Raw genomic sequence first — 25,242 nt, forward strand, 5'->3', positions numbered from 1 at the left:
AGCATTTCGAATGCAATGTTTCCCACGTTTTCGCTCGTTTCACGGTTCCGTTGAAAACGTTCTTCACCACCTGACACAGAAAAAGGAACGCAGTCGGTAGGACTTTTTTGATTCTTTTGCTTCTAAGGGAGTTAGTTGTCTAGTGAGTTCCTCTTATGGCATGCACTAGACAACCAGAACAGCTACAGGAGAGAGTCATTTTTGTTGTCAGCGGTAGTTGCATTATCACCAACGCAGAGCCATTCCATTGGCGTCGCATCAAAACGAATACCTGCCGAAACCCGGGATCGAACCAGGGACCTTTAGATCTTCAGTCTAACGCTCTCCCAACTGAGCTATTTCGGCTGACATTGAACGTTCCTGTTTGCATGTGTTTGTTAACCTCTGCCTCGTTGCCAATTTCACAGTCACCTTCGTCTGATAAGACACAGGGACGCTGAAAGGCGAGCAGCCGATGCAGTGAAGTCCCACACACATTTCTTCTGCTTCCATCATCGTAACAAGCAAACATGTCGACTCGACTCGTGTAATATTCACTTCGCTGACTTCACGTGACGCCGCGCTGGCGCTAGAAAACCCGTGCTATATCGATGCCAGGGGCAACTCGTGTGCAGAGAACGAGACACAAGAAGGAGTGAGCCTCTCCACCGTATGAGAGGCAGTATCTAGGAGATACACACGGTAAAACATTCGACTTGCGTTAGCTCATCAATTGCTACACGTCATCGTCTGCAAGCTAAGATGGACACATCTGCACTGCCCAGTGAGGCGACACTTGTACTAACACCCGGTGGGCGGCTGTGAGACGAGGAGATGAGCTGCGGCTTCTGAGCGCGACTGTAACGCTGCGCCCTGGATCAAATAACACTGCACATTGCTGGTGACGCGCGTGTTTAGTAGTGACGCAACTGCTAGGATGCAGCTGAACGTCCATCTTTTGAGAGCGAGAAAATTTTCGCAGTCGGCAGGACTCGAACCTACGCTCCCAGAGGGAATCTGATTTCAAGTCAGACGCCTTAACCACTCGGCCACGACTGCCGGTGGCAGAAGCGACTCCCGACAAGTGGAACCGCCGTCTTTAGAAGCAATCTGATGGCAGAAAGCGGCGTGGCGTCACTCTTTTCTGTAGGGTTTCCATTAGCCGTTACGACAGTGTGTTAATTTTCGCCTGGCGGGGGTTTGAGCCCGGGACCCTTTGGTTGAAGGTCTAGCGCTCTACCGACTGAGCTGTCCGGTCCCTCGGCCGAGCGTTGTGGTGCATGCTACATGGTGTGCGAGTGATTCGCGTGTTGTAATTACTGGCTTATGGCTCCAATGGCGACTTCACCGACTTCCCACTGACGCACCGCTGACGCTAGTTTTGTGTCGTCTTAAAACGATGGACATACCTCCAAGCAGCTGCGAGATCTTAAGAAAAGAAACGCTGCACCACTGCCTTTGCCGCACTCGAATGATTGAATTGCGATTCTTAAAAAGAAATGAATGTTCGCTCTGTCCTACACTTTCGAGCACATCTGTGTACTCACGATCTCAGCGACGGCTTTCTGCAGTCCCAGCGTCAGTGCGAGGTGAACCGATGGCCACAGTAAGCAGCGGTCGTCGCGAAACTCAGTATTCTTAAACGGAAACTTTCGTCTTGTTGAGAATGGCGTCACTGGTTTGCACCCGCATTCGCCCACGCATGTCACATGTGTGCGAAATTTTTTGCTCCTCTTTACGCAAAATCGCACGCAGCCGGTAGGATTCGAACCTACGCTCCCAGAGGGAATCTGATTTCGAGTCAGACGCCTTAACCACTCGGCCACGACTGCTGGTAGCGCGGTGTTGTCCCGACACATGCAACTGCTACCGTTTAAAGCACTGTGGTGTCAGAAAACGGCGTAGCTTCATTATTTTCCGTAGCGTTTCCACCGCTACCAGACGAATCGCTACCAAAGTATTAAAATTTCCGCCCGGACAGGGACTTGAACCCTGGACCCTTAGGTTAAAAGCCTAATGCTCTACCGACTGAGCTATCCGGGCTCACACGACGCTGTGATACCTCTCACGATGCACAACTATACATTGACTCATGTCGTTTACTGTTGTGCAATCGCTGCATGGGGCCGTTACTAATAAAACGTCGCCTAAATGCTGTCTGCAGACTTATCGCACTAAGCTCGTAACACACTATCGAAGACTGCTGACACACGATGCAACAACAAATTGCAGGAGTCGTTGCGTCTCATACGTTGGAGCAGAGAATTTACATATTTTGTCGACACTCACTGGGCAATTGGAAAATTCGCAAGCATTTCGAATGCAATGTTTCCCACGTTTTCGCTCGTTTCACGGTTCCGTTGAAAACGTTCTTCACCACCTGACACAGAAAAAGGAACGCAGTCGGTAGGACTTTTTTGATTCTTTTGCTTCTAAGGGAGTTAGTTGTCTAGTGAGTTCCTCTTATGGCATGCACTAGACAACCAGAACAGCTACAGGAGAGAGTCATTTTTGTTGTCAGCGGTAGTTGCATTATCACCAACGCAGAGCCATTCCATTGGCGTCGCATCAAAACGAATACCTGCCGAAACCCGGGATCGAACCAGGGACCTTTAGATCTTCAGTCTAACGCTCTCCCAACTGAGCTATTTCGGCTGACATTGAACGTTCCTGTTTGCATGTGTTTGTTAACCTCTGCCTCGTTGCCAATTTCACAGTCACCTTCGTCTGATAAGACACAGGGACGCTGAAAGGCGAGCAGCCGATGCAGTGAAGTCCCACACACATTTCTTCTGCTTCCATCATCGTAACAAGCAAACATGTCGACTCGACTCGTGTAATATTCACTTCGCTGACTTCACGTGACGCCGCGCTGGCGCTAGAAAACCCGTGCTATATCGATGCCAGGGGCAACTCGTGTGCAGAGAACGAGACACAAGAAGGAGTGAGCCTCTCCACCGTATGAGAGGCAGTATCTAGGAGATACACACGGTAAAACATTCGACTTGCGTTAGCTCATCAATTGCTACACGTCATCGTCTGCAAGCTAAGATGGACACATCTGCACTGCCCAGTGAGGCGACACTTGTACTAACACCCGGTGGGCGGCTGTGAGACGAGGAGATGAGCTGCGGCTTCTGAGCGCGACTGTAACGCTGCGCCCTGGATCAAATAACACTGCACATTGCTGGTGACGCGCGTGTTTAGTAGTGACGCAACTGCTAGGATGCAGCTGAACGTCCATCTTTTGAGAGCGAGAAAATTTTCGCAGTCGGCAGGACTCGAACCTACGCTCCCAGAGGGAATCTGATTTCAAGTCAGACGCCTTAACCACTCGGCCACGACTGCCGGTGGCAGAAGCGACTCCCGACAAGTGGAACCGCCGTCTTTAGAAGCAATCTGATGGCAGAAAGCGGCGTGGCGTCACTCTTTTCTGTAGGGTTTCCATTAGCCGTTACGACAGTGTGTTAATTTTCGCCTGGCGGGGGTTTGAGCCCGGGACCCTTTGGTTGAAGGTCTAGCGCTCTACCGACTGAGCTGTCCGGTCCCTCGGCCGAGCGTTGTGGTGCATGCTACATGGTGTGCGAGTGATTCGCGTGTTGTAATTACTGGCTTATGGCTCCAATGGCGACTTCACCGACTTCCCACTGACGCACCGCTGACGCTAGTTTTGTGTCGTCTTAAAACGATGGACATACCTCCAAGCAGCTGCGAGATCTTAAGAAAAGAAACGCTGCACCACTGCCTTTGCCGCACTCGAATGATTGAATTGCGATTCTTAAAAAGAAATGAATGTTCGCTCTGTCCTACACTTTCGAGCACATCTGTGTACTCACGATCTCAGCGACGGCTTTCTGCAGTCCCAGCGTCAGTGCGAGGTGAACCGATGGCCACAGTAAGCAGCGGTCGTCGCGAAACTCAGTATTCTTAAACGGAAACTTTCGTCTTGTTGAGAATGGCGTCACTGGTTTGCACCCGCATTCGCCCACGCATGTCACATGTGTGCGAAAATTTTTGCTCCTCTTTACGCAAAATCGCACGCAGCCGGTAGGATTCGAACCTACGCTCCCAGAGGGAATCTGATTTCGAGTCAGACGCCTTAACCACTCGGCCACGACTGCTGGTAGCGCGGTGTTGTCCCGACACATGCAACTGCTACCGTTTAAAGCACTGTGGTGTCAGAAAACGGCGTAGCTTCATTATTTTCCGTAGCGTTTCCACCGCTACCAGACGAATCGCTACCAAAGTATTAAAATTTCCGCCCGGACAGGGACTTGAACCCTGGACCCTTAGGTTAAAAGCCTAATGCTCTACCGACTGAGCTATCCGGGCTCACACGACGCTGTGATACCTCTCACGATGCACAACTATACATTGACTCATGTCGTTTACTGTTGTGCAATCGCTGCATGGGGCCGTTACTAATAAAACGTCGCCTAAATGCTGTCTGCAGACTTATCGCACTAAGCTCGTAACACACTATCGAAGACTGCTGACACACGATGCAACAACAAATTGCAGGAGTCGTTGCGTCTCATACGTTGGAGCAGAGAATTTACATATTTTGTCGACACTCACTGGGCAATTGGAAAATTCGCAAGCATTTCGAATGCAATGTTTCCCACGTTTTCGCTCGTTTCACGGTTCCGTTGAAAACGTTCTTCACCACCTGACACAGAAAAAGGAACGCAGTCGGTAGGACTTTTTTGATTCTTTTGCTTCTAAGGGAGTTAGTTGTCTAGTGAGTTCCTCTTATGGCATGCACTAGACAACCAGAACAGCTACAGGAGAGAGTCATTTTTGTTGTCAGCGGTAGTTGCATTATCACCAACGCAGAGCCATTCCATTGGCGTCGCATCAAAACGAATACCTGCCGAAACCCGGGATCGAACCAGGGACCTTTAGATCTTCAGTCTAACGCTCTCCCAACTGAGCTATTTCGGCTGACATTGAACGTTCCTGTTTGCATGTGTTTGTTAACCTCTGCCTCGTTGCCAATTTCACAGTCACCTTCGTCTGATAAGACACAGGGACGCTGAAAGGCGAGCAGCCGATGCAGTGAAGTCCCACACACATTTCTTCTGCTTCCATCATCGTAACAAGCAAACATGTCGACTCGACTCGTGTAATATTCACTTCGCTGACTTCACGTGACGCCGCGCTGGCGCTAGAAAACCCGTGCTATATCGATGCCAGGGGCAACTCGTGTGCAGAGAACGAGACACAAGAAGGAGTGAGCCTCTCCACCGTATGAGAGGCAGTATCTAGGAGATACACACGGTAAAACATTCGACTTGCGTTAGCTCATCAATTGCTACACGTCATCGTCTGCAAGCTAAGATGGACACATCTGCACTGCCCAGTGAGGCGACACTTGTACTAACACCCGGTGGGCGGCTGTGAGACGAGGAGATGAGCTGCGGCTTCTGAGCGCGACTGTAACGCTGCGCCCTGGATCAAATAACACTGCACATTGCTGGTGACGCGCGTGTTTAGTAGTGACGCAACTGCTAGGATGCAGCTGAACGTCCATCTTTTGAGAGCGAGAAAATTTTCGCAGTCGGCAGGACTCGAACCTACGCTCCCAGAGGGAATCTGATTTCAAGTCAGACGCCTTAACCACTCGGCCACGACTGCCGGTGGCAGAAGCGACTCCCGACAAGTGGAACCGCCGTCTTTAGAAGCAATCTGATGGCAGAAAGCGGCGTGGCGTCACTCTTTTCTGTAGGGTTTCCATTAGCCGTTACGACAGTGTGTTAATTTTCGCCTGGCGGGGGTTTGAGCCCGGGACCCTTTGGTTGAAGGTCTAGCGCTCTACCGACTGAGCTGTCCGGTCCCTCGGCCGAGCGTTGTGGTGCATGCTACATGGTGTGCGAGTGATTCGCGTGTTGTAATTACTGGCTTATGGCTCCAATGGCGACTTCACCGACTTCCCACTGACGCACCGCTGACGCTAGTTTTGTGTCGTCTTAAAACGATGGACATACCTCCAAGCAGCTGCGAGATCTTAAGAAAAGAAACGCTGCACCACTGCCTTTGCCGCACTCGAATGATTGAATTGCGATTCTTAAAAAGAAATGAATGTTCGCTCTGTCCTACACTTTCGAGCACATCTGTGTACTCACGATCTCAGCGACGGCTTTCTGCAGTCCCAGCGTCAGTGCGAGGTGAACCGATGGCCACAGTAAGCAGCGGTCGTCGCGAAACTCAGTATTCTTAAACGGAAACTTTCGTCTTGTTGAGAATGGCGTCACTGGTTTGCACCCGCATTCGCCCACGCATGTCACATGTGTGCGAAAATTTTTGCTCCTCTTTACGCAAAATCGCACGCAGCCGGTAGGATTCGAACCTACGCTCCCAGAGGGAATCTGATTTCGAGTCAGACGCCTTAACCACTCGGCCACGACTGCTGGTAGCGCGGTGTTGTCCCGACACATGCAACTGCTACCGTTTAAAGCACTGTGGTGTCAGAAAACGGCGTAGCTTCATTATTTTCCGTAGCGTTTCCACCGCTACCAGACGAATCGCTACCAAAGTATTAAAATTTCCGCCCGGACAGGGACTTGAACCCTGGACCCTTAGGTTAAAAGCCTAATGCTCTACCGACTGAGCTATCCGGGCTCACACGACGCTGTGATACCTCTCACGATGCACAACTATACATTGACTCATGTCGTTTACTGTTGTGCAATCGCTGCATGGGGCCGTTACTAATAAAACGTCGCCTAAATGCTGTCTGCAGACTTATCGCACTAAGCTCGTAACACACTATCGAAGACTGCTGACACACGATGCAACAACAAATTGCAGGAGTCGTTGCGTCTCATACGTTGGAGCAGAGAATTTACATATTTTGTCGACACTCACTGGGCAATTGGAAAATTCGCAAGCATTTCGAATGCAATGTTTCCCACGTTTTCGCTCGTTTCACGGTTCCGTTGAAAACGTTCTTCACCACCTGACACAGAAAAAGGAACGCAGTCGGTAGGACTTTTTTGATTCTTTTGCTTCTAAGGGAGTTAGTTGTCTAGTGAGTTCCTCTTATGGCATGCACTAGACAACCAGAACAGCTACAGGAGAGAGTCATTTTTGTTGTCAGCGGTAGTTGCATTATCACCAACGCAGAGCCATTCCATTGGCGTCGCATCAAAACGAATACCTGCCGAAACCCGGGATCGAACCAGGGACCTTTAGATCTTCAGTCTAACGCTCTCCCAACTGAGCTATTTCGGCTGACATTGAACGTTCCTGTTTGCATGTGTTTGTTAACCTCTGCCTCGTTGCCAATTTCACAGTCACCTTCGTCTGATAAGACACAGGGACGCTGAAAGGCGAGCAGCCGATGCAGTGAAGTCCCACACACATTTCTTCTGCTTCCATCATCGTAACAAGCAAACATGTCGACTCGACTCGTGTAATATTCACTTCGCTGACTTCACGTGACGCCGCGCTGGCGCTAGAAAACCCGTGCTATATCGATGCCAGGGGCAACTCGTGTGCAGAGAACGAGACACAAGAAGGAGTGAGCCTCTCCACCGTATGAGAGGCAGTATCTAGGAGATACACACGGTAAAACATTCGACTTGCGTTAGCTCATCAATTGCTACACGTCATCGTCTGCAAGCTAAGATGGACACATCTGCACTGCCCAGTGAGGCGACACTTGTACTAACACCCGGTGGGCGGCTGTGAGACGAGGAGATGAGCTGCGGCTTCTGAGCGCGACTGTAACGCTGCGCCCTGGATCAAATAACACTGCACATTGCTGGTGACGCGCGTGTTTAGTAGTGACGCAACTGCTAGGATGCAGCTGAACGTCCATCTTTTGAGAGCGAGAAAATTTTCGCAGTCGGCAGGACTCGAACCTACGCTCCCAGAGGGAATCTGATTTCAAGTCAGACGCCTTAACCACTCGGCCACGACTGCCGGTGGCAGAAGCGACTCCCGACAAGTGGAACCGCCGTCTTTAGAAGCAATCTGATGGCAGAAAGCGGCGTGGCGTCACTCTTTTCTGTAGGGTTTCCATTAGCCGTTACGACAGTGTGTTAATTTTCGCCTGGCGGGGGTTTGAGCCCGGGACCCTTTGGTTGAAGGTCTAGCGCTCTACCGACTGAGCTGTCCGGTCCCTCGGCCGAGCGTTGTGGTGCATGCTACATGGTGTGCGAGTGATTCGCGTGTTGTAATTACTGGCTTATGGCTCCAATGGCGACTTCACCGACTTCCCACTGACGCACCGCTGACGCTAGTTTTGTGTCGTCTTAAAACGATGGACATACCTCCAAGCAGCTGCGAGATCTTAAGAAAAGAAACGCTGCACCACTGCCTTTGCCGCACTCGAATGATTGAATTGCGATTCTTAAAAAGAAATGAATGTTCGCTCTGTCCTACACTTTCGAGCACATCTGTGTACTCACGATCTCAGCGACGGCTTTCTGCAGTCCCAGCGTCAGTGCGAGGTGAACCGATGGCCACAGTAAGCAGCGGTCGTCGCGAAACTCAGTATTCTTAAACGGAAACTTTCGTCTTGTTGAGAATGGCGTCACTGGTTTGCACCCGCATTCGCCCACGCATGTCACATGTGTGCGAAAATTTTTGCTCCTCTTTACGCAAAATCGCACGCAGCCGGTAGGATTCGAACCTACGCTCCCAGAGGGAATCTGATTTCGAGTCAGACGCCTTAACCACTCGGCCACGACTGCTGGTAGCGCGGTGTTGTCCCGACACATGCAACTGCTACCGTTTAAAGCACTGTGGTGTCAGAAAACGGCGTAGCTTCATTATTTTCCGTAGCGTTTCCACCGCTACCAGACGAATCGCTACCAAAGTATTAAAATTTCCGCCCGGACAGGGACTTGAACCCTGGACCCTTAGGTTAAAAGCCTAATGCTCTACCGACTGAGCTATCCGGGCTCACACGACGCTGTGATACCTCTCACGATGCACAACTATACATTGACTCATGTCGTTTACTGTTGTGCAATCGCTGCATGGGGCCGTTACTAATAAAACGTCGCCTAAATGCTGTCTGCAGACTTATCGCACTAAGCTCGTAACACACTATCGAAGACTGCTGACACACGATGCAACAACAAATTGCAGGAGTCGTTGCGTCTCATACGTTGGAGCAGAGAATTTACATATTTTGTCGACACTCACTGGGCAATTGGAAAATTCGCAAGCATTTCGAATGCAATGTTTCCCACGTTTTCGCTCGTTTCACGGTTCCGTTGAAAACGTTCTTCACCACCTGACACAGAAAAAGGAACGCAGTCGGTAGGACTTTTTTGATTCTTTTGCTTCTAAGGGAGTTAGTTGTCTAGTGAGTTCCTCTTATGGCATGCACTAGACAACCAGAACAGCTACAGGAGAGAGTCATTTTTGTTGTCAGCGGTAGTTGCATTATCACCAACGCAGAGCCATTCCATTGGCGTCGCATCAAAACGAATACCTGCCGAAACCCGGGATCGAACCAGGGACCTTTAGATCTTCAGTCTAACGCTCTCCCAACTGAGCTATTTCGGCTGACATTGAACGTTCCTGTTTGCATGTGTTTGTTAACCTCTGCCTCGTTGCCAATTTCACAGTCACCTTCGTCTGATAAGACACAGGGACGCTGAAAGGCGAGCAGCCGATGCAGTGAAGTCCCACACACATTTCTTCTGCTTCCATCATCGTAACAAGCAAACATGTCGACTCGACTCGTGTAATATTCACTTCGCTGACTTCACGTGACGCCGCGCTGGCGCTAGAAAACCCGTGCTATATCGATGCCAGGGGCAACTCGTGTGCAGAGAACGAGACACAAGAAGGAGTGAGCCTCTCCACCGTATGAGAGGCAGTATCTAGGAGATACACACGGTAAAACATTCGACTTGCGTTAGCTCATCAATTGCTACACGTCATCGTCTGCAAGCTAAGATGGACACATCTGCACTGCCCAGTGAGGCGACACTTGTACTAACACCCGGTGGGCGGCTGTGAGACGAGGAGATGAGCTGCGGCTTCTGAGCGCGACTGTAACGCTGCGCCCTGGATCAAATAACACTGCACATTGCTGGTGACGCGCGTGTTTAGTAGTGACGCAACTGCTAGGATGCAGCTGAACGTCCATCTTTTGAGAGCGAGAAAATTTTCGCAGTCGGCAGGACTCGAACCTACGCTCCCAGAGGGAATCTGATTTCAAGTCAGACGCCTTAACCACTCGGCCACGACTGCCGGTGGCAGAAGCGACTCCCGACAAGTGGAACCGCCGTCTTTAGAAGCAATCTGATGGCAGAAAGCGGCGTGGCGTCACTCTTTTCTGTAGGGTTTCCATTAGCCGTTACGACAGTGTGTTAATTTTCGCCTGGCGGGGGTTTGAGCCCGGGACCCTTTGGTTGAAGGTCTAGCGCTCTACCGACTGAGCTGTCCGGTCCCTCGGCCGAGCGTTGTGGTGCATGCTACATGGTGTGCGAGTGATTCGCGTGTTGTAATTACTGGCTTATGGCTCCAATGGCGACTTCACCGACTTCCCACTGACGCACCGCTGACGCTAGTTTTGTGTCGTCTTAAAACGATGGACATACCTCCAAGCAGCTGCGAGATCTTAAGAAAAGAAACGCTGCACCACTGCCTTTGCCGCACTCGAATGATTGAATTGCGATTCTTAAAAAGAAATGAATGTTCGCTCTGTCCTACACTTTCGAGCACATCTGTGTACTCACGATCTCAGCGACGGCTTTCTGCAGTCCCAGCGTCAGTGCGAGGTGAACCGATGGCCACAGTAAGCAGCGGTCGTCGCGAAACTCAGTATTCTTAAACGGAAACTTTCGTCTTGTTGAGAATGGCGTCACTGGTTTGCACCCGCATTCGCCCACGCATGTCACATGTGTGCGAAAATTTTTGCTCCTCTTTACGCAAAATCGCACGCAGCCGGTAGGATTCGAACCTACGCTCCCAGAGGGAATCTGATTTCGAGTCAGACGCCTTAACCACTCGGCCACGACTGCTGGTAGCGCGGTGTTGTCCCGACACATGCAACTGCTACCGTTTAAAGCACTGTGGTGTCAGAAAACGGCGTAGCTTCATTATTTTCCGTAGCGTTTCCACCGCTACCAGACGAATCGCTACCAAAGTATTAAAATTTCCGCCCGGACAGGGACTTGAACCCTGGACCCTTAGGTTAAAAGCCTAATGCTCTACCGACTGAGCTATCCGGGCTCACACGACGCTGTGATACCTCTCACGATGCACAACTATACATTGACTCATGTCGTTTACTGTTGTGCAATCGCTGCATGGGGCCGTTACTAATAAAACGTCGCCTAAATGCTGTCTGCAGACTTATCGCACTAAGCTCGTAACACACTATCGAAGACTGCTGACACACGATGCAACAACAAATTGCAGGAGTCGTTGCGTCTCATACGTTGGAGCAGAGAATTTACATATTTTGTCGACACTCACTGGGCAATTGGAAAATTCGCAAGCATTTCGAATGCAATGTTTCCCACGTTTTCGCTCGTTTCACGGTTCCGTTGAAAACGTTCTTCACCACCTGACACAGAAAAAGGAACGCAGTCGGTAGGACTTTTTTGATTCTTTTGCTTCTAAGGGAGTTAGTTGTCTAGTGAGTTCCTCTTATGGCATGCACTAGACAACCAGAACAGCTACAGGAGAGAGTCATTTTTGTTGTCAGCGGTAGTTGCATTATCACCAACGCAGAGCCATTCCATTGGCGTCGCATCAAAACGAATACCTGCCGAAACCCGGGATCGAACCAGGGACCTTTAGATCTTCAGTCTAACGCTCTCCCAACTGAGCTATTTCGGCTGACATTGAACGTTCCTGTTTGCATGTGTTTGTTAACCTCTGCCTCGTTGCCAATTTCACAGTCACCTTCGTCTGATAAGACACAGGGACGCTGAAAGGCGAGCAGCCGATGCAGTGAAGTCCCACACACATTTCTTCTGCTTCCATCATCGTAACAAGCAAACATGTCGACTCGACTCGTGTAATATTCACTTCGCTGACTTCACGTGACGCCGCGCTGGCGCTAGAAAACCCGTGCTATATCGATGCCAGGGGCAACTCGTGTGCAGAGAACGAGACACAAGAAGGAGTGAGCCTCTCCACCGTATGAGAGGCAGTATCTAGGAGATACACACGGTAAAACATTCGACTTGCGTTAGCTCATCAATTGCTACACGTCATCGTCTGCAAGCTAAGATGGACACATCTGCACTGCCCAGTGAGGCGACACTTGTACTAACACCCGGTGGGCGGCTGTGAGACGAGGAGATGAGCTGCGGCTTCTGAGCGCGACTGTAACGCTGCGCCCTGGATCAAATAACACTGCACATTGCTGGTGACGCGCGTGTTTAGTAGTGACGCAACTGCTAGGATGCAGCTGAACGTCCATCTTTTGAGAGCGAGAAAATTTTCGCAGTCGGCAGGACTCGAACCTACGCTCCCAGAGGGAATCTGATTTCAAGTCAGACGCCTTAACCACTCGGCCACGACTGCCGGTGGCAGAAGCGACTCCCGACAAGTGGAACCGCCGTCTTTAGAAGCAATCTGATGGCAGAAAGCGGCGTGGCGTCACTCTTTTCTGTAGGGTTTCCATTAGCCGTTACGACAGTGTGTTAATTTTCGCCTGGCGGGGGTTTGAGCCCGGGACCCTTTGGTTGAAGGTCTAGCGCTCTACCGACTGAGCTGTCCGGTCCCTCGGCCGAGCGTTGTGGTGCATGCTACATGGTGTGCGAGTGATTCGCGTGTTGTAATTACTGGCTTATGGCTCCAATGGCGACTTCACCGACTTCCCACTGACGCACCGCTGACGCTAGTTTTGTGTCGTCTTAAAACGATGGACATACCTCCAAGCAGCTGCGAGATCTTAAGAAAAGAAACGCTGCACCACTGCCTTTGCCGCACTCGAATGATTGAATTGCGATTCTTAAAAAGAAATGAATGTTCGCTCTGTCCTACACTTTCGAGCACATCTGTGTACTCACGATCTCAGCGACGGCTTTCTGCAGTCCCAGCGTCAGTGCGAGGTGAACCGATGGCCACAGTAAGCAGCGGTCGTCGCGAAACTCAGTATTCTTAAACGGAAACTTTCGTCTTGTTGAGAATGGCGTCACTGGTTTGCACCCGCATTCGCCCACGCATGTCACATGTGTGCGAAAATTTTTGCTCCTCTTTACGCAAAATCGCACGCAGCCGGTAGGATTCGAACCTACGCTCCCAGAGGGAATCTGATTTCGAGTCAGACGCCTTAACCACTCGGCCACGACTGCTGGTAGCGCGGTGTTGTCCCGACACATGCAACTGCTACCGTTTAAAGCACTGTGGTGTCAGAAAACGGCGTAGCTTCATTATTTTCCGTAGCGTTTCCACCGCTACCAGACGAATCGCTACCAAAGTATTAAAATTTCCGCTCGGACAGGGACTTGAACCCTGGACCCTTAGGTTAAAAGCCTAATGCTCTACCGACTGAGCTATCCGGGCTCACACGACGCTGTGATACCTCTCACGATGCACAACTATACATTGACTCATGTCGTTTACTGTTGTGCAATCGCTGCATGGGGCCGTTACTAATAAAACGTCGCCTAAATGCTGTCTGCAGACTTATCGCACTAAGCTCGTAACACACTATCGAAGACTGCTGACACACGATGCAACAACAAATTGCAGGAGTCGTTGCGTCTCATACGTTGGAGCAGAGAATTTACATATTTTGTCGACACTCACTGGGCAATTGGAAAATTCGCAAGCATTTCGAATGCAATGTTTCCCACGTTTTCGCTCGTTTCACGGTTCCGTTGAAAACGTTCTTCACCACCTGACACAGAAAAAGGAACGCAGTCGGTAGGACTTTTTTGATTCTTTTGCTTCTAAGGGAGTTAGTTGTCTAGTGAGTTCCTCTTATGGCATGCACTAGACAACCAGAACAGCTACAGGAGAGAGTCATTTTTGTTGTCAGCGGTAGTTGCATTATCACCAACGCAGAGCCATTCCATTGGCGTCGCATCAAAACGAATACCTGCCGAAACCCGGGATCGAACCAGGGACCTTTAGATTTTCAGTCTAACGCTCTCCCAACTGAGCTATTTCGGCTGACATTGAACGTTCCTGTTTGCATGTGTTTGTTAACCTCTGCCTCGTTGCCAATTTCACAGTCACCTTCGTCTGATAAGACACAGGGACGCTGAAAGGCGAGCAGCCGATGCAGTGAAGTCCCACACACATTTCTTCTGCTTCCATCATCGTAACAAGCAAACATGTCGACTCGACTCGTGTAATATTCACTTCGCTGACTTCACGTGACGCCGCGCTGGCGCTAGAAAACCCGTGCTATATCGATGCCAGGGGCAACTCGTGTGCAGAGAACGAGACACAAGAAGGAGTGAGCCTCTCCACCGTATGAGAGGCAGTATCTAGGAGATACACACGGTAAAACATTCGACTTGCGTTAGCTCATCAATTGCTACACGTCATCGTCTGCAAGCTAAGATGGACACATCTGCACTGCCCAGTGAGGCGACACTTGTACTAACACCCGGTGGGCGGCTGTGAGACGAGGAGATGAGCTGCGGCTTCTGAGCGCGACTGTAACGCTGCGCCCTGGATCAAATAACACTGCACATTGCTGGTGACGCGCGTGTTTAGTAGTGACGCAACTGCTAGGATGCAGCTGAACGTCCATCTTTTGAGAGCGAGAAAATTTTCGCAGTCGGCAGGACTCGAACCTACGCTCCCAGAGGGAATCTGATTTCAAGTCAGACGCCTTAACCACTCGGCCACGACTGCCGGTGGCAGAAGCGACTCCCGACAAGTGGAACCGCCGTCTTTAGAAGCAATCTGATGGCAGAAAGCGGCGTGGCGTCACTCTTTTCTGTAGGGTTTCCATTAGCCGTTACGACAGTGTGTTAATTTTCGCCTGGCGGGGGTTTGAGCCCGGGACCCTTTGGTTGAAGGTCTAGCGCTCTACCGACTGAGCTGTCCGGTCCCTCGGCCGAGCGTTGTGGTGCATGCTACATGGTGTGCGAGTGATTCGCGTGTTGTAATTACTGGCTTATGGCTCCAATGGCGACTTCACCGACTTCCCACTGACGCACCGCTGACGCTAGTTTTGTGTCGTCTTAAAACGATGGACATACCTCCAAGCAGCTGCGAGATCTTAAGAAAAGAAACGCTGCACCACTGCCTTTGCCGCACTCGAATGATTGAATTGCGATTCTTAAAAAGAAATGAATGTTCGCTCTGTCCTACACTTTCGAGCACATCTGTGTACTCACGATCTCAGCGACGGCTTTCTGCAGTCCCAGCGTCAGTGCGAGGTGAACCGATGGCCACAGTAAGCAGCGGTCGTCGCGAAACTCAGTATTCTTAAACGGAAACTTTCGTCTTGTTGAGAATGGCGTCACTGGTTTGCACCCGCATTCGCCCACGCATGTCACATGTGTGCGAAAATTTTTGCTCCTCTTTACGCAAAATCGCACGCAGCCGGTAGGATTCGAACCTACGCTCCCAGAGGGAATCTGATTTCGAGTCAGACGCCTTAACCACTCGGCCACGACTGCTGGTAGCGCGGTGTTGTCCCGACACATGCAACTGCTACCGTTTAAAGCACTGTGGTGTCAGAAAACGGCGTAGCTTCATTATTTTCCGTAGCGTTTCCACCGCTACCAGACGAATCGCTACCAAAGTATTAAAATTTCCGCCCGGACAGGGACTTGAACCCTGGACCCTTAGGTTAAAAGCCTAATGCTCTACCGACTGAGCTATCCGGGCTCACACGACGCTGTGATACCTCTCACGATGCACAACTATACATTGACTCATGTCGTTTACTGTTGTGCAATCGCTGCATGGGGCCGTTACTAATAAAACGTCGCCTAAATGCTGTCTGCAGACTTATCGCACTAAGCTCGTAACACACTATCGAAGACTGCTGACACACGATGCAACAACAAATTGCAGGAGTCGTTGCGTCTCATACGTTGGAGCAGAGAATTTACATATTTTGTCGACACTCACTGGGCAATTGGAAAATTCGCAAGCATTTCGAATGCAATGTTTCCCACGTTTTCGCTCGTTTCACGGTTCCGTTGAAAACGTTCTTCACCACCTGACACAGAAAAAGGAACGCAGTCGGTAGGACTTTTTTGATTCTTTTGCTTCTAAGGGAGTTAGTTGTCTAGTGAGTTCCTCTTATGGCATGCACTAGACAACCAGAACAGCTACAGGAGAGAGTCATTTTTGTTGTCAGCGGTAGTTGCATTATCACCAACGCAGAGCCATTCCATTGGCGTCGCATCAAAACGAATACCTGCCGAAACCCGGGATCGAACCAGGGACCTTTAGATCTTCAGTCTAACGCTCTCCCAACTGAGCTATTTCGGCTGACATTGAACGTTCCTGTTTGCATGTGTTTGTTAACCTCTGCCTCGTTGCCAATTTCACAGTCACCTTCGTCTGATAAGACACAGGGACGCTGAAAGGCGAGCAGCCGATGCAGTGAAGTCCCACACACATTTCTTCTGCTTCCATCATCGTAACAAGCAAACATGTCGACTCGACTCGTGTAATATTCACTTCGCTGACTTCACGTGACGCCGCGCTGGCGCTAGAAAACCCGTGCTATATCGATGCCAGGGGCAACTCGTGTGCAGAGAACGAGACACAAGAAGGAGTGAGCCTCTCCACCGTATGAGAGGCAGTATCTAGGAGATACACACGGTAAAACATTCGACTTGCGTTAGCTCATCAATTGCTACACGTCATCGTCTGCAAGCTAAGATGGACACATCTGCACTGCCCAGTGAGGCGACACTTGTACTAACACCCGGTGGGCGGCTGTGAGACGAGGAGATGAGCTGCGGCTTCTGAGCGCGACTGTAACGCTGCGCCCTGGATCAAATAACACTGCACATTGCTGGTGACGCGCGTGTTTAGTAGTGACGCAACTGCTAGGATGCAGCTGAACGTCCATCTTTTGAGAGCGAGAAAATTTTCGCAGTCGGCAGGACTCGAACCTACGCTCCCAGAGGGAATCTGATTTCAAGTCAGACGCCTTAACCACTCGGCCACGACTGCCGGTGGCAGAAGCGACTCCCGACAAGTGGAACCGCCGTCTTTAGAAGCAATCTGATGGCAGAAAGCGGCGTGGCGTCACTCTTTTCTGTAGGGTTTCCATTAGCCGTTACGACAGTGTGTTAATTTTCGCCTGGCGGGGGTTTGAGCCCGGGACCCTTTGGTTGAAGGTCTAGCGCTCTACCGACTGAGCTGTCCGGTCCCTCGGCCGAGCGTTGTGGTGCATGCTACATGGTGTGCGAGTGATTCGCGTGTTGTAATTACTGGCTTATGGCTCCAATGGCGACTTCACCGACTTCCCACTGACGCACCGCTGACGCTAGTTTTGTGTCGTCTTAAAACGATGGACATACCTCCAAGCAGCTGCGAGATCTTAAGAAAAGAAACGCTGCACCACTGCCTTTGCCGCACTCGAATGATTGAATTGCGATTCTTAAAAAGAAATGAATGTTCGCTCTGTCCTACACTTTCGAGCACATCTGTGTACTCACGATCTCAGCGACGGCTTTCTGCAGTCCCAGCGTCAGTGCGAGGTGAACCGATGGCCACAGTAAGCAGCGGTCGTCGCGAAACTCAGTATTCTTAAACGGAAACTTTCGTCTTGTTGAGAATGGCGTCACTGGTTTGCACCCGCATTCGCCCACGCATGTCACATGTGTGCGAAAATTTTTGCTCCTCTTTACGCAAAATCGCACGCAGCCGGTAGGATTCGAACCTACGCTCCCAGAGGGAATCTGATTTCGAGTCAGACGCCTTAACCACTCGGCCACGACTGCTGGTAGCGCGGTGTTGTCCCGACACATGCAACTGCTACCGTTTAAAGCACTGTGGTGTCAGAAAACGGCGTAGCTTCATTATTTTCCGTAGCGTTTCCACCGCTACCAGACGAATCGCTACCAAAGTATTAAAATTTCCGCCCGGACAGGGACTTGAACCCTGGACCCTTAGGTTAAAAGCCTAATGCTCTACCGACTGAGCTATCCGGGCTCACACGACGCTGTGATACCTCTCACGATGCACAACTATACATTGACTCATGTCGTTTACTGTTGTGCAATCGCTGCATGGGGCCGTTACTAATAAAACGTCGCCTAAATGCTGTCTGCAGACTTATCGCACTAAGCTCGTAACACACTATCGAAGACTGCTGACACACGATGCAACAACAAATTGCAGGAGTCGTTGCGTCTCATACGTTGGAGCAGAGAATTTACATATTTTGTCGACACTCACTGGGCAATTGGAAAATTCGCAAGCATTTCGAATGCAATGTTTCCCACGTTTTCGCTCGTTTCACGGTTCCGTTGAAAACGTTCTTCACCACCTGACACAGAAAAAGGAACGCAGTCGGTAGGACTTTTTTGATTCTTTTGCTTCTAAGGGAGTTAGTTGTCTAGTGAGTTCCTCTTATGGCATGCACTAGACAACCAGAACAGCTACAGGAGAGAGTCATTTTTGTTGTCAGCGGTAGTTGCATTATCACCAACGCAGAGCCATTCCATTGGCGTCGCATCAAAACGAATACCTGCCGAAACCCGGGATCGAACCAGGGACCTTTAGATCTTCAGTCTAACGCTCTCCCAACTGAGCTATTTCGGCTGACATTGAACGTTCCTGTTTGCATGTGTTTGTTAACCTCTGCCTCGTTGCCAATTTCACAGTCACCTTCGTCTGATAAGACACAGGGACGCTGAAAGGCGAGCAGCCGATGCAGTGAAGTCCCACACACATTTCTTCTGCTTCCATCATCGTAACAAGCAAACATGTCGACTCGACTCGTGTAATATTCACTTCGCTGACTTCACGTGACGCCGCGCTGGCGCTAGAAAACCCGTGCTATATCGATGCCAGGGGCAACTCGTGTGCAGAGAACGAGACACAAGAAGGAGTGAGCCTCTCCACCGTATGAGAGGCAGTATCTAGGAGATACACACGGTAAAACATTCGACTTGCGTTAGCTCATCAATTGCTACACGTCATCGTCTGCAAGCTAAGATGGACACATCTGCACTGCCCAGTGAGGCGACACTTGTACTAACACCCGGTGGGCGGCTGTGAGACGAGGAGATGAGCTGCGGCTTCTGAGCGCGACTGTAACGCTGCGCCCTGGATCAAATAACACTGCACATTGCTGGTGACGCGCGTGTTTAGTAGTGACGCAACTGCTAGGATGCAGCTGAACGTCCATCTTTTGAGAGCGAGAAAATTTTCGCAGTCGGCAGGACTCGAACCTACGCTCCCAGAGGGAATCTGATTTCAAGTCAGACGCCTTAACCACTCGGCCACGACTGCCGGTGGCAGAAGCGACTCCCGACAAGTGGAACCGCCGTCTTTAGAAGCAATCTGATGGCAGAAAGCGGCGTGGCGTCACTCTTTTCTGTAGGGTTTCCATTAGCCGTTACGACAGTGTGTTAATTTTCGCCTGGCGGGGGTTTGAGCCCGGGACCCTTTGGTTGAAGGTCTAGCGCTCTACCGACTGAGCTGTCCGGTCCCTCGGCCGAGCGTTGTGGTGCATGCTACATGGTGTGCGAGTGATTCGCGTGTTGTAATTACTGGCTTATGGCTCCAATGGCGACTTCACCGACTTCCCACTGACGCACCGCTGACGCTAGTTTTGTGTCGTCTTAAAACGATGGACATACCTCCAAGCAGCTGCGAGATCTTAAGAAAAGAAACGCTGCACCACTGCCTTTGCCGCACTCGAATGATTGAATTGCGATTCTTAAAAAGAAATGAATGTTCGCTCTGTCCTACACTTTCGAGCACATCTGTGTACTCACGATCTCAGCGACGGCTTTCTGCAGTCCCAGCGTCAGTGCGAGGTGAACCGATGGCCACAGTAAGCAGCGGTCGTCGCGAAACTCAGTATTCTTAAACGGAAACTTTCGTCTTGTTGAGAATGGCGTCACTGGTTTGCACCCGCATTCGCCCACGCATGTCACATGTGTGCGAAAATTTTTGCTCCTCTTTACGCAAAATCGCACGCAGCCGGTAGGATTCGAACCTACGCTCCCAGAGGGAATCTGATTTCGAGTCAGACGCCTTAACCACTCGGCCACGACTGCTGGTAGCGCGGTGTTGTCCCGACACATGCAACTGCTACCGTTTAAAGCACTGTGGTGTCAGAAAACGGCGTAGCTTCATTATTTTCCGTAGCGTTTCCACCGCTACCAGACGAATCGCTACCAAAGTATTAAAATTTCCGCCCGGACAGGGACTTGAACCCTGGACCCTTAGGTTAAAAGCCTAATGCTCTACCGACTGAGCTATCCGGGCTCACACGACGCTGTGATACCTCTCACGATGCACAACTATACATTGACTCATGTCGTTTACTGTTGTGCAATCGCTGCATGGGGCCGTTACTAATAAAACGTCGCCTAAATGCTGTCTGCAGACTTATCGCACTAAGCTCGTAACACACTATCGAAGACTGCTGACACACGATGCAACAACAAATTGCAGGAGTCGTTGCGTCTCATACGTTGGAGCAGAGAATTTACATATTTTGTCGACACTCACTGGGCAATTGGAAAATTCGCAAGCATTTCGAATGCAATGTTTCCCACGTTTTCGCTCGTTTCACGGTTCCGTTGAAAACGTTCTTCACCACCTGACACAGAAAAAGGAACGCAGTCGGTAGGACTTTTTTGATTCTTTTGCTTCTAAGGGAGTTAGTTGTCTAGTGAGTTCCTCTTATGGCATGCACTAGACAACCAGAACAGCTACAGGAGAGAGTCATTTTTGTTGTCAGCGGTAGTTGCATTATCACCAACGCAGAGCCATTCCATTGGCGTCGCATCAAAACGAATACCTGCCGAAACCCGGGATCGAACCAGGGACCTTTAGATCTTCAGTCTAACGCTCTCCCAACTGAGCTATTTCGGCTGACATTGAACGTTCCTGTTTGCATGTGTTTGTTAACCTCTGCCTCGTTGCCAATTTCACAGTCACCTTCGTCTGATAAGACACAGGGACGCTGAAAGGCGAGCAGCCGATGCAGTGAAGTCCCACACACATTTCTTCTGCTTCCATCATCGTAACAAGCAAACATGTCGACTCGACTCGTGTAATATTCACTTCGCTGACTTCACGTGACGCCGCGCTGGCGCTAGAAAACCCGTGCTATATCGATGCCAGGGGCAACTCGTGTGCAGAGAACGAGACACAAGAAGGAGTGAGCCTCTCCACCGTATGAGAGGCAGTATCTAGGAGATACACACGGTAAAACATTCGACTTGCGTTAGCTCATCAATTGCTACACGTCATCGTCTGCAAGCTAAGATGGACACATCTGCACTGCCCAGTGAGGCGACACTTGTACTAACACCCGGTGGGCGGCTGTGAGACGAGGAGATGAGCTGCGGCTTCTGAGCGCGACTGTAACGCTGCGCCCTGGATCAAATAACACTGCACATTGCTGGTGACGCGCGTGTTTAGTAGTGACGCAACTGCTAGGATGCAGCTGAACGTCCATCTTTTGAGAGCGAGAAAATTTTCGCAGTCGGCAGGACTCGAACCTACGCTCCCAGAGGGAATCTGATTTCAAGTCAGACGCCTTAACCACTCGGCCACGACTGCCGGTGGCAGAAGCGACTCCCGACAAGTGGAACCGCCGTCTTTAGAAGCAATCTGATGGCAGAAAGCGGCGTGGCGTCACTCTTTTCTGTAGGGTTTCCATTAGCCGTTACGACAGTGTGTTAATTTTCGCCTGGCGGGGGTTTGAGCCCGGGACCCTTTGGTTGAAGGTCTAGCGCTCTACCGACTGAGCTGTCCGGTCCCTCGGCCCGAGCGTTGTGGTGCATGCTACATGGTGTGCGAGTGATTCGCGTGTTGTAATTACTGGCTTATGGCTCCAATGGCGACTTCACCGACTTCCCACTGACGCACCGCTGACGCTAGTTTTGTGTCGTCTTAAAACGATGGACATACCTCCAAGCAGCTGCGAGATCTTAAGAAAAGAAACGCTGCACCACTGCCTTTGCCGCACTCGAATGATTGAATTGCGATTCTTAAAAAGAAATGAATGTTCGCTCTGTCCTACACTTTCGAGCACATCTGTGTACTCACGATCTCAGCGACGGCTTTCTGCAGTCCCAGCGTCAGTGCGAGGTGAACCGATGGCCACAGTAAGCAGCGGTCGTCGCGAAACTCAGTATTCTTAAACGGAAACTTTCGTCTTGTTGAGAATGGCGTCACTGGTTTGCACCCGCATTCGCCCACGCATGTCACATGTGTGCGAAAATTTTTGCTCCTCTTTACGCAAAATCGCACGCAGCCGGTAGGATTCGAACCTACGCTCCCAGAGGGAATCTGATTTCGAGTCAGACGCCTTAACCACTCGGCCACGACTGCTGGTAGCGCGGTGTTGTCCCGACACATGCAACTGCTACCGTTTAAAGCACTGTGGTGTCAGAAAACGGCGTAGCTTCATTATTTTCCGTAGCGTTTCCACCGCTACCAGACGAATCGCTACCAAAGTATTAAAATTTTCCGCCGGACAGGGACTTGAACCCTGGACCCTTAGGTTAAAAGCCTAATGCTCTACCGACTGAGCTATCCGGGCTCACACGACGCTGTGATACCTCTCACGATGCACAACTATACATTGACTCATGTCGTTTACTGTTGTGCAATCGCTGCATGGGGCCGTTACTAATAAAACGTCGCCTAAATGCTGTCTGCAGACTTATCGCACTAAGCTCGTAACACACTATCGAAGACTGCTGACACACGATGCAACAACAAATTGCAGGAGTCGTTGCGTCTCATACGTTGGAGCAGAGAATTTACATATTTTGTCGACACTCACTGGGCAATTGGAAAATTCGCAAGCATTTCGAATGCAATGTTTCCCACGTTTTCGCTCGTTTCACGGTTCCGTTGAAAACGTTCTTCACCACCTGACACAGAAAAAGGAACGCAGTCGGTAGGACTTTTTTGATTCTTTTGCTTCTAAGGGAGTTAGTTGTCTAGTGAGTTCCTCTTATGGCATGCACTAGACAACCAGAACAGCTACAGGAGAGAGTCATTTTTGTTGTCAGCGGTAGTTGCATTATCACCAACGCAGAGCCATTCCATTGGCGTCGCATCAAAACGAATACCTGCCGAAACCCGGGATCGAACCAGGGACCTTTAGATCTTCAGTCTAACGCTCTCCCAACTGAGCTATTTCGGCTGACATTGAACGTTCCTGTTTGCATGTGTTTGTTAACCTCTGCCTCGTTGCCAATTTCACAGTCACCTTCGTCTGATAAGACACAGGGACGCTGAAAGGCGAGCAGCCGATGCAGTGAAGTCCCACACACATTTCTTCTGCTTCCATCATCGTAACAAGCAAACATGTCGACTCGACTCGTGTAATATTCACTTCGCTGACTTCACGTGACGCCGCGCTGGCGCTAGAAAACCCGTGCTATATCGATGCCAGGGGCAACTCGTGTGCAGAGAACGAGACACAAGAAGGAGTGAGCCTCTCCACCGTATGAGAGGCAGTATCTAGGAGATACACACGGTAAAACATTCGACTTGCGTTAGCTCATCAATTGCTACACGTCATCGTCTGCAAGCTAAGATGGACACATCTGCACTGCCCAGTGAGGCGACACTTGTACTAACACCCGGTGGGCGGCTGTGAGACGAGGAGATGAGCTGCGGCTTCTGAGCGCGACTGTAACGCTGCGCCCTGGATCAAATAACACTGCACATTGCTGGTGACGCGCGTGTTTAGTAGTGACGCAACTGCTAGGATGCAGCTGAACGTCCATCTTTTGAGAGCGAGAAAATTTCGCAGTCGGCAGGACTCGAACCTACGCTCCCAGAGGGAATCTGATTTCAAGTCAGACGCCTTAACCACTCGGCCACGACTGCCGGTGGCAGAAGCGACTCCCGACAAGTGGAACCGCCGTCTTTAGAAGCAATCTGATGGCAGAAAGCGGCGTGGCGTCACTCTTTTCTGTAGGGTTTCCATTAGCCGTTACGACAGTGTGTTAATTTTCGCCTGGCGGGGGTTTGAGCCCGGGACCCTTTGGTTGAAGGTCTAGCGCTCTACCGACTGAGCTGTCCGGTCCCTCGGCCGAGCGTTGTGGTGCATGCTACATGGTGTGCGAGTGATTCGCGTGTTGTAATTACTGGCTTATGGCTCCAATGGCGACTTCACCGACTTCCCACTGACGCACCGCTGACGCTAGTTTTGTGTCGTCTTAAAACGATGGACATACCTCCAAGCAGCTGCGAGATCTTAAGAAAAGAAACGCTGCACCACTGCCTTTGCCGCACTCGAATGATTGAATTGCGATTCTTAAAAAGAAATGAATGTTCGCTCTGTCCTACACTTTCGAGCACATCTGTGTACTCACGATCTCAGCGACGGCTTTCTGCAGTCCCAGCGTCAGTGCGAGGTGAACCGATGGCCACAGTAAGCAGCGGTCGTCGCGAAACTCAGTATTCTTAAACGGAAACTTTCGTCTTGTTGAGAATGGCGTCACTGGTTTGCACCCGCATTCGCCCACGCATGTCACATGTGTGCGAAAATTTTTGCTCCTCTTTACGCAAAATCGCACGCAGCCGGTAGGATTCGAACCTACGCTCCCAGAGGGAATCTGATTTCGAGTCAGACGCCTTAACCACTCGGCCACGACTGCTGGTAGCGCGGTGTTGTCCCGACACATGCAACTGCTACCGTTTTAAAGCACTGTGGTGTCAGAAAACGGCGTAGCTTCATTATTTTCCGTAGCGTTTCCACCGCTACCAGACGAATCGCTACCAAAGTATTAAAATTTCCGCCCGGACAGGGACTTGAACCCTGGACCCTTAGGTTAAAAGCCTAATGCTCTACCGACTGAGCTATCCGGGCTCACACGACGCTGTGATACCTCTCACGATGCACAACTATACATTGACTCATGTCGTTTACTGTTGTGCAATCGCTGCATGGGGCCGTTACTAATAAAACGTCGCCTAAATGCTGTCTGCAGACTTATCGCACTAAGCTCGTAACACACTATCGAAGACTGCTGACACACGATGCAACAACAAATTGCAGGAGTCGTTGCGTCTCATACGTTGGAGCAGAGAATTTACATATTTTGTCGACACTCACTGGGCAATTGGAAAATTCGCAAGCATTTCGAATGCAATGTTTCCCACGTTTTCGCTCGTTTCACGGTTCCGTTGAAAACGTTC

The 25,242-nt window shown here is 50.5% G+C and overlaps 43 non-coding genes across 43 annotated transcripts; all 43 read right to left on the bottom strand.

Moving 5' to 3' along the window:
- Nucleotides 1-272: 272 nt before the first annotated feature.
- Nucleotides 273-345, bottom strand: Trnaf-gaa (transfer RNA phenylalanine (anticodon GAA)). Its single transcript has one exon. It is a non-coding gene; the product is annotated as a tRNA-Phe (tRNA).
- A 611-nt stretch (nt 346-956) lies between these two features.
- On the bottom strand, nt 957-1,038 carry Trnas-uga (transfer RNA serine (anticodon UGA)). Its single transcript has one exon. It is a non-coding gene; the product is annotated as a tRNA-Ser (tRNA).
- Nucleotides 1,039-1,729: 691 nt separating this feature from the next.
- Trnas-cga (transfer RNA serine (anticodon CGA)) lies at nt 1,730-1,811 on the bottom strand. The gene has a single exon. It is a non-coding gene; the product is annotated as a tRNA-Ser (tRNA).
- Nucleotides 1,812-1,949: 138 nt separating this feature from the next.
- On the bottom strand, nt 1,950-2,022 carry Trnak-uuu (transfer RNA lysine (anticodon UUU)). The gene has a single exon. It is a non-coding gene; the product is annotated as a tRNA-Lys (tRNA).
- Nucleotides 2,023-2,561: 539 nt separating this feature from the next.
- Trnaf-gaa (transfer RNA phenylalanine (anticodon GAA)) lies at nt 2,562-2,634 on the bottom strand. The gene has a single exon. It is a non-coding gene; the product is annotated as a tRNA-Phe (tRNA).
- Nucleotides 2,635-3,245: 611 nt separating this feature from the next.
- Trnas-uga (transfer RNA serine (anticodon UGA)) lies at nt 3,246-3,327 on the bottom strand. The gene has a single exon. It is a non-coding gene; the product is annotated as a tRNA-Ser (tRNA).
- Nucleotides 3,328-4,018: 691 nt separating this feature from the next.
- On the bottom strand, nt 4,019-4,100 carry Trnas-cga (transfer RNA serine (anticodon CGA)). Its single transcript has one exon. It is a non-coding gene; the product is annotated as a tRNA-Ser (tRNA).
- Nucleotides 4,101-4,238: 138 nt separating this feature from the next.
- On the bottom strand, nt 4,239-4,311 carry Trnak-uuu (transfer RNA lysine (anticodon UUU)). The gene has a single exon. It is a non-coding gene; the product is annotated as a tRNA-Lys (tRNA).
- A 539-nt stretch (nt 4,312-4,850) lies between these two features.
- On the bottom strand, nt 4,851-4,923 carry Trnaf-gaa (transfer RNA phenylalanine (anticodon GAA)). Its single transcript has one exon. It is a non-coding gene; the product is annotated as a tRNA-Phe (tRNA).
- Nucleotides 4,924-5,534: 611 nt separating this feature from the next.
- Nucleotides 5,535-5,616, bottom strand: Trnas-uga (transfer RNA serine (anticodon UGA)). Its single transcript has one exon. It is a non-coding gene; the product is annotated as a tRNA-Ser (tRNA).
- Nucleotides 5,617-6,307: 691 nt separating this feature from the next.
- Nucleotides 6,308-6,389, bottom strand: Trnas-cga (transfer RNA serine (anticodon CGA)). Its single transcript has one exon. It is a non-coding gene; the product is annotated as a tRNA-Ser (tRNA).
- Nucleotides 6,390-6,527: 138 nt separating this feature from the next.
- On the bottom strand, nt 6,528-6,600 carry Trnak-uuu (transfer RNA lysine (anticodon UUU)). Its single transcript has one exon. It is a non-coding gene; the product is annotated as a tRNA-Lys (tRNA).
- Nucleotides 6,601-7,139: 539 nt separating this feature from the next.
- On the bottom strand, nt 7,140-7,212 carry Trnaf-gaa (transfer RNA phenylalanine (anticodon GAA)). The gene has a single exon. It is a non-coding gene; the product is annotated as a tRNA-Phe (tRNA).
- A 611-nt stretch (nt 7,213-7,823) lies between these two features.
- Nucleotides 7,824-7,905, bottom strand: Trnas-uga (transfer RNA serine (anticodon UGA)). The gene has a single exon. It is a non-coding gene; the product is annotated as a tRNA-Ser (tRNA).
- A 691-nt stretch (nt 7,906-8,596) lies between these two features.
- Nucleotides 8,597-8,678, bottom strand: Trnas-cga (transfer RNA serine (anticodon CGA)). Its single transcript has one exon. It is a non-coding gene; the product is annotated as a tRNA-Ser (tRNA).
- A 138-nt stretch (nt 8,679-8,816) lies between these two features.
- Nucleotides 8,817-8,889, bottom strand: Trnak-uuu (transfer RNA lysine (anticodon UUU)). Its single transcript has one exon. It is a non-coding gene; the product is annotated as a tRNA-Lys (tRNA).
- A 539-nt stretch (nt 8,890-9,428) lies between these two features.
- Trnaf-gaa (transfer RNA phenylalanine (anticodon GAA)) lies at nt 9,429-9,501 on the bottom strand. The gene has a single exon. It is a non-coding gene; the product is annotated as a tRNA-Phe (tRNA).
- A 611-nt stretch (nt 9,502-10,112) lies between these two features.
- Trnas-uga (transfer RNA serine (anticodon UGA)) lies at nt 10,113-10,194 on the bottom strand. Its single transcript has one exon. It is a non-coding gene; the product is annotated as a tRNA-Ser (tRNA).
- Nucleotides 10,195-10,885: 691 nt separating this feature from the next.
- On the bottom strand, nt 10,886-10,967 carry Trnas-cga (transfer RNA serine (anticodon CGA)). The gene has a single exon. It is a non-coding gene; the product is annotated as a tRNA-Ser (tRNA).
- Nucleotides 10,968-11,105: 138 nt separating this feature from the next.
- On the bottom strand, nt 11,106-11,178 carry Trnak-uuu (transfer RNA lysine (anticodon UUU)). The gene has a single exon. It is a non-coding gene; the product is annotated as a tRNA-Lys (tRNA).
- Nucleotides 11,179-11,717: 539 nt separating this feature from the next.
- Trnaf-gaa (transfer RNA phenylalanine (anticodon GAA)) lies at nt 11,718-11,790 on the bottom strand. The gene has a single exon. It is a non-coding gene; the product is annotated as a tRNA-Phe (tRNA).
- A 611-nt stretch (nt 11,791-12,401) lies between these two features.
- Nucleotides 12,402-12,483, bottom strand: Trnas-uga (transfer RNA serine (anticodon UGA)). Its single transcript has one exon. It is a non-coding gene; the product is annotated as a tRNA-Ser (tRNA).
- A 691-nt stretch (nt 12,484-13,174) lies between these two features.
- On the bottom strand, nt 13,175-13,256 carry Trnas-cga (transfer RNA serine (anticodon CGA)). Its single transcript has one exon. It is a non-coding gene; the product is annotated as a tRNA-Ser (tRNA).
- A 138-nt stretch (nt 13,257-13,394) lies between these two features.
- On the bottom strand, nt 13,395-13,467 carry Trnak-uuu (transfer RNA lysine (anticodon UUU)). The gene has a single exon. It is a non-coding gene; the product is annotated as a tRNA-Lys (tRNA).
- Nucleotides 13,468-14,006: 539 nt separating this feature from the next.
- Nucleotides 14,007-14,079, bottom strand: Trnaf-gaa (transfer RNA phenylalanine (anticodon GAA)). Its single transcript has one exon. It is a non-coding gene; the product is annotated as a tRNA-Phe (tRNA).
- Nucleotides 14,080-14,690: 611 nt separating this feature from the next.
- Nucleotides 14,691-14,772, bottom strand: Trnas-uga (transfer RNA serine (anticodon UGA)). The gene has a single exon. It is a non-coding gene; the product is annotated as a tRNA-Ser (tRNA).
- A 691-nt stretch (nt 14,773-15,463) lies between these two features.
- Trnas-cga (transfer RNA serine (anticodon CGA)) lies at nt 15,464-15,545 on the bottom strand. Its single transcript has one exon. It is a non-coding gene; the product is annotated as a tRNA-Ser (tRNA).
- Nucleotides 15,546-15,683: 138 nt separating this feature from the next.
- On the bottom strand, nt 15,684-15,756 carry Trnak-uuu (transfer RNA lysine (anticodon UUU)). The gene has a single exon. It is a non-coding gene; the product is annotated as a tRNA-Lys (tRNA).
- Nucleotides 15,757-16,295: 539 nt separating this feature from the next.
- On the bottom strand, nt 16,296-16,368 carry Trnaf-gaa (transfer RNA phenylalanine (anticodon GAA)). The gene has a single exon. It is a non-coding gene; the product is annotated as a tRNA-Phe (tRNA).
- A 611-nt stretch (nt 16,369-16,979) lies between these two features.
- Trnas-uga (transfer RNA serine (anticodon UGA)) lies at nt 16,980-17,061 on the bottom strand. The gene has a single exon. It is a non-coding gene; the product is annotated as a tRNA-Ser (tRNA).
- A 691-nt stretch (nt 17,062-17,752) lies between these two features.
- On the bottom strand, nt 17,753-17,834 carry Trnas-cga (transfer RNA serine (anticodon CGA)). Its single transcript has one exon. It is a non-coding gene; the product is annotated as a tRNA-Ser (tRNA).
- A 138-nt stretch (nt 17,835-17,972) lies between these two features.
- On the bottom strand, nt 17,973-18,045 carry Trnak-uuu (transfer RNA lysine (anticodon UUU)). The gene has a single exon. It is a non-coding gene; the product is annotated as a tRNA-Lys (tRNA).
- Nucleotides 18,046-18,584: 539 nt separating this feature from the next.
- Trnaf-gaa (transfer RNA phenylalanine (anticodon GAA)) lies at nt 18,585-18,657 on the bottom strand. The gene has a single exon. It is a non-coding gene; the product is annotated as a tRNA-Phe (tRNA).
- A 611-nt stretch (nt 18,658-19,268) lies between these two features.
- On the bottom strand, nt 19,269-19,350 carry Trnas-uga (transfer RNA serine (anticodon UGA)). Its single transcript has one exon. It is a non-coding gene; the product is annotated as a tRNA-Ser (tRNA).
- A 691-nt stretch (nt 19,351-20,041) lies between these two features.
- Trnas-cga (transfer RNA serine (anticodon CGA)) lies at nt 20,042-20,123 on the bottom strand. The gene has a single exon. It is a non-coding gene; the product is annotated as a tRNA-Ser (tRNA).
- A 138-nt stretch (nt 20,124-20,261) lies between these two features.
- Nucleotides 20,262-20,334, bottom strand: Trnak-uuu (transfer RNA lysine (anticodon UUU)). The gene has a single exon. It is a non-coding gene; the product is annotated as a tRNA-Lys (tRNA).
- A 539-nt stretch (nt 20,335-20,873) lies between these two features.
- Nucleotides 20,874-20,946, bottom strand: Trnaf-gaa (transfer RNA phenylalanine (anticodon GAA)). The gene has a single exon. It is a non-coding gene; the product is annotated as a tRNA-Phe (tRNA).
- Nucleotides 20,947-21,557: 611 nt separating this feature from the next.
- Trnas-uga (transfer RNA serine (anticodon UGA)) lies at nt 21,558-21,639 on the bottom strand. The gene has a single exon. It is a non-coding gene; the product is annotated as a tRNA-Ser (tRNA).
- A 692-nt stretch (nt 21,640-22,331) lies between these two features.
- Nucleotides 22,332-22,413, bottom strand: Trnas-cga (transfer RNA serine (anticodon CGA)). Its single transcript has one exon. It is a non-coding gene; the product is annotated as a tRNA-Ser (tRNA).
- Nucleotides 22,414-23,163: 750 nt separating this feature from the next.
- On the bottom strand, nt 23,164-23,236 carry Trnaf-gaa (transfer RNA phenylalanine (anticodon GAA)). Its single transcript has one exon. It is a non-coding gene; the product is annotated as a tRNA-Phe (tRNA).
- A 610-nt stretch (nt 23,237-23,846) lies between these two features.
- Trnas-uga (transfer RNA serine (anticodon UGA)) lies at nt 23,847-23,928 on the bottom strand. The gene has a single exon. It is a non-coding gene; the product is annotated as a tRNA-Ser (tRNA).
- Nucleotides 23,929-24,619: 691 nt separating this feature from the next.
- Trnas-cga (transfer RNA serine (anticodon CGA)) lies at nt 24,620-24,701 on the bottom strand. The gene has a single exon. It is a non-coding gene; the product is annotated as a tRNA-Ser (tRNA).
- A 139-nt stretch (nt 24,702-24,840) lies between these two features.
- Nucleotides 24,841-24,913, bottom strand: Trnak-uuu (transfer RNA lysine (anticodon UUU)). Its single transcript has one exon. It is a non-coding gene; the product is annotated as a tRNA-Lys (tRNA).
- Nucleotides 24,914-25,242: the final 329 nt, after the last annotated feature.

Source organism: Schistocerca serialis, unplaced genomic scaffold (genome assembly GCF_023864345.2).
Source record: "Schistocerca serialis cubense isolate TAMUIC-IGC-003099 unplaced genomic scaffold, iqSchSeri2.2 HiC_scaffold_437, whole genome shotgun sequence".
In the NCBI taxonomy this organism is placed as follows: domain Eukaryota; kingdom Metazoa; phylum Arthropoda; class Insecta; order Orthoptera; family Acrididae; genus Schistocerca; species Schistocerca serialis.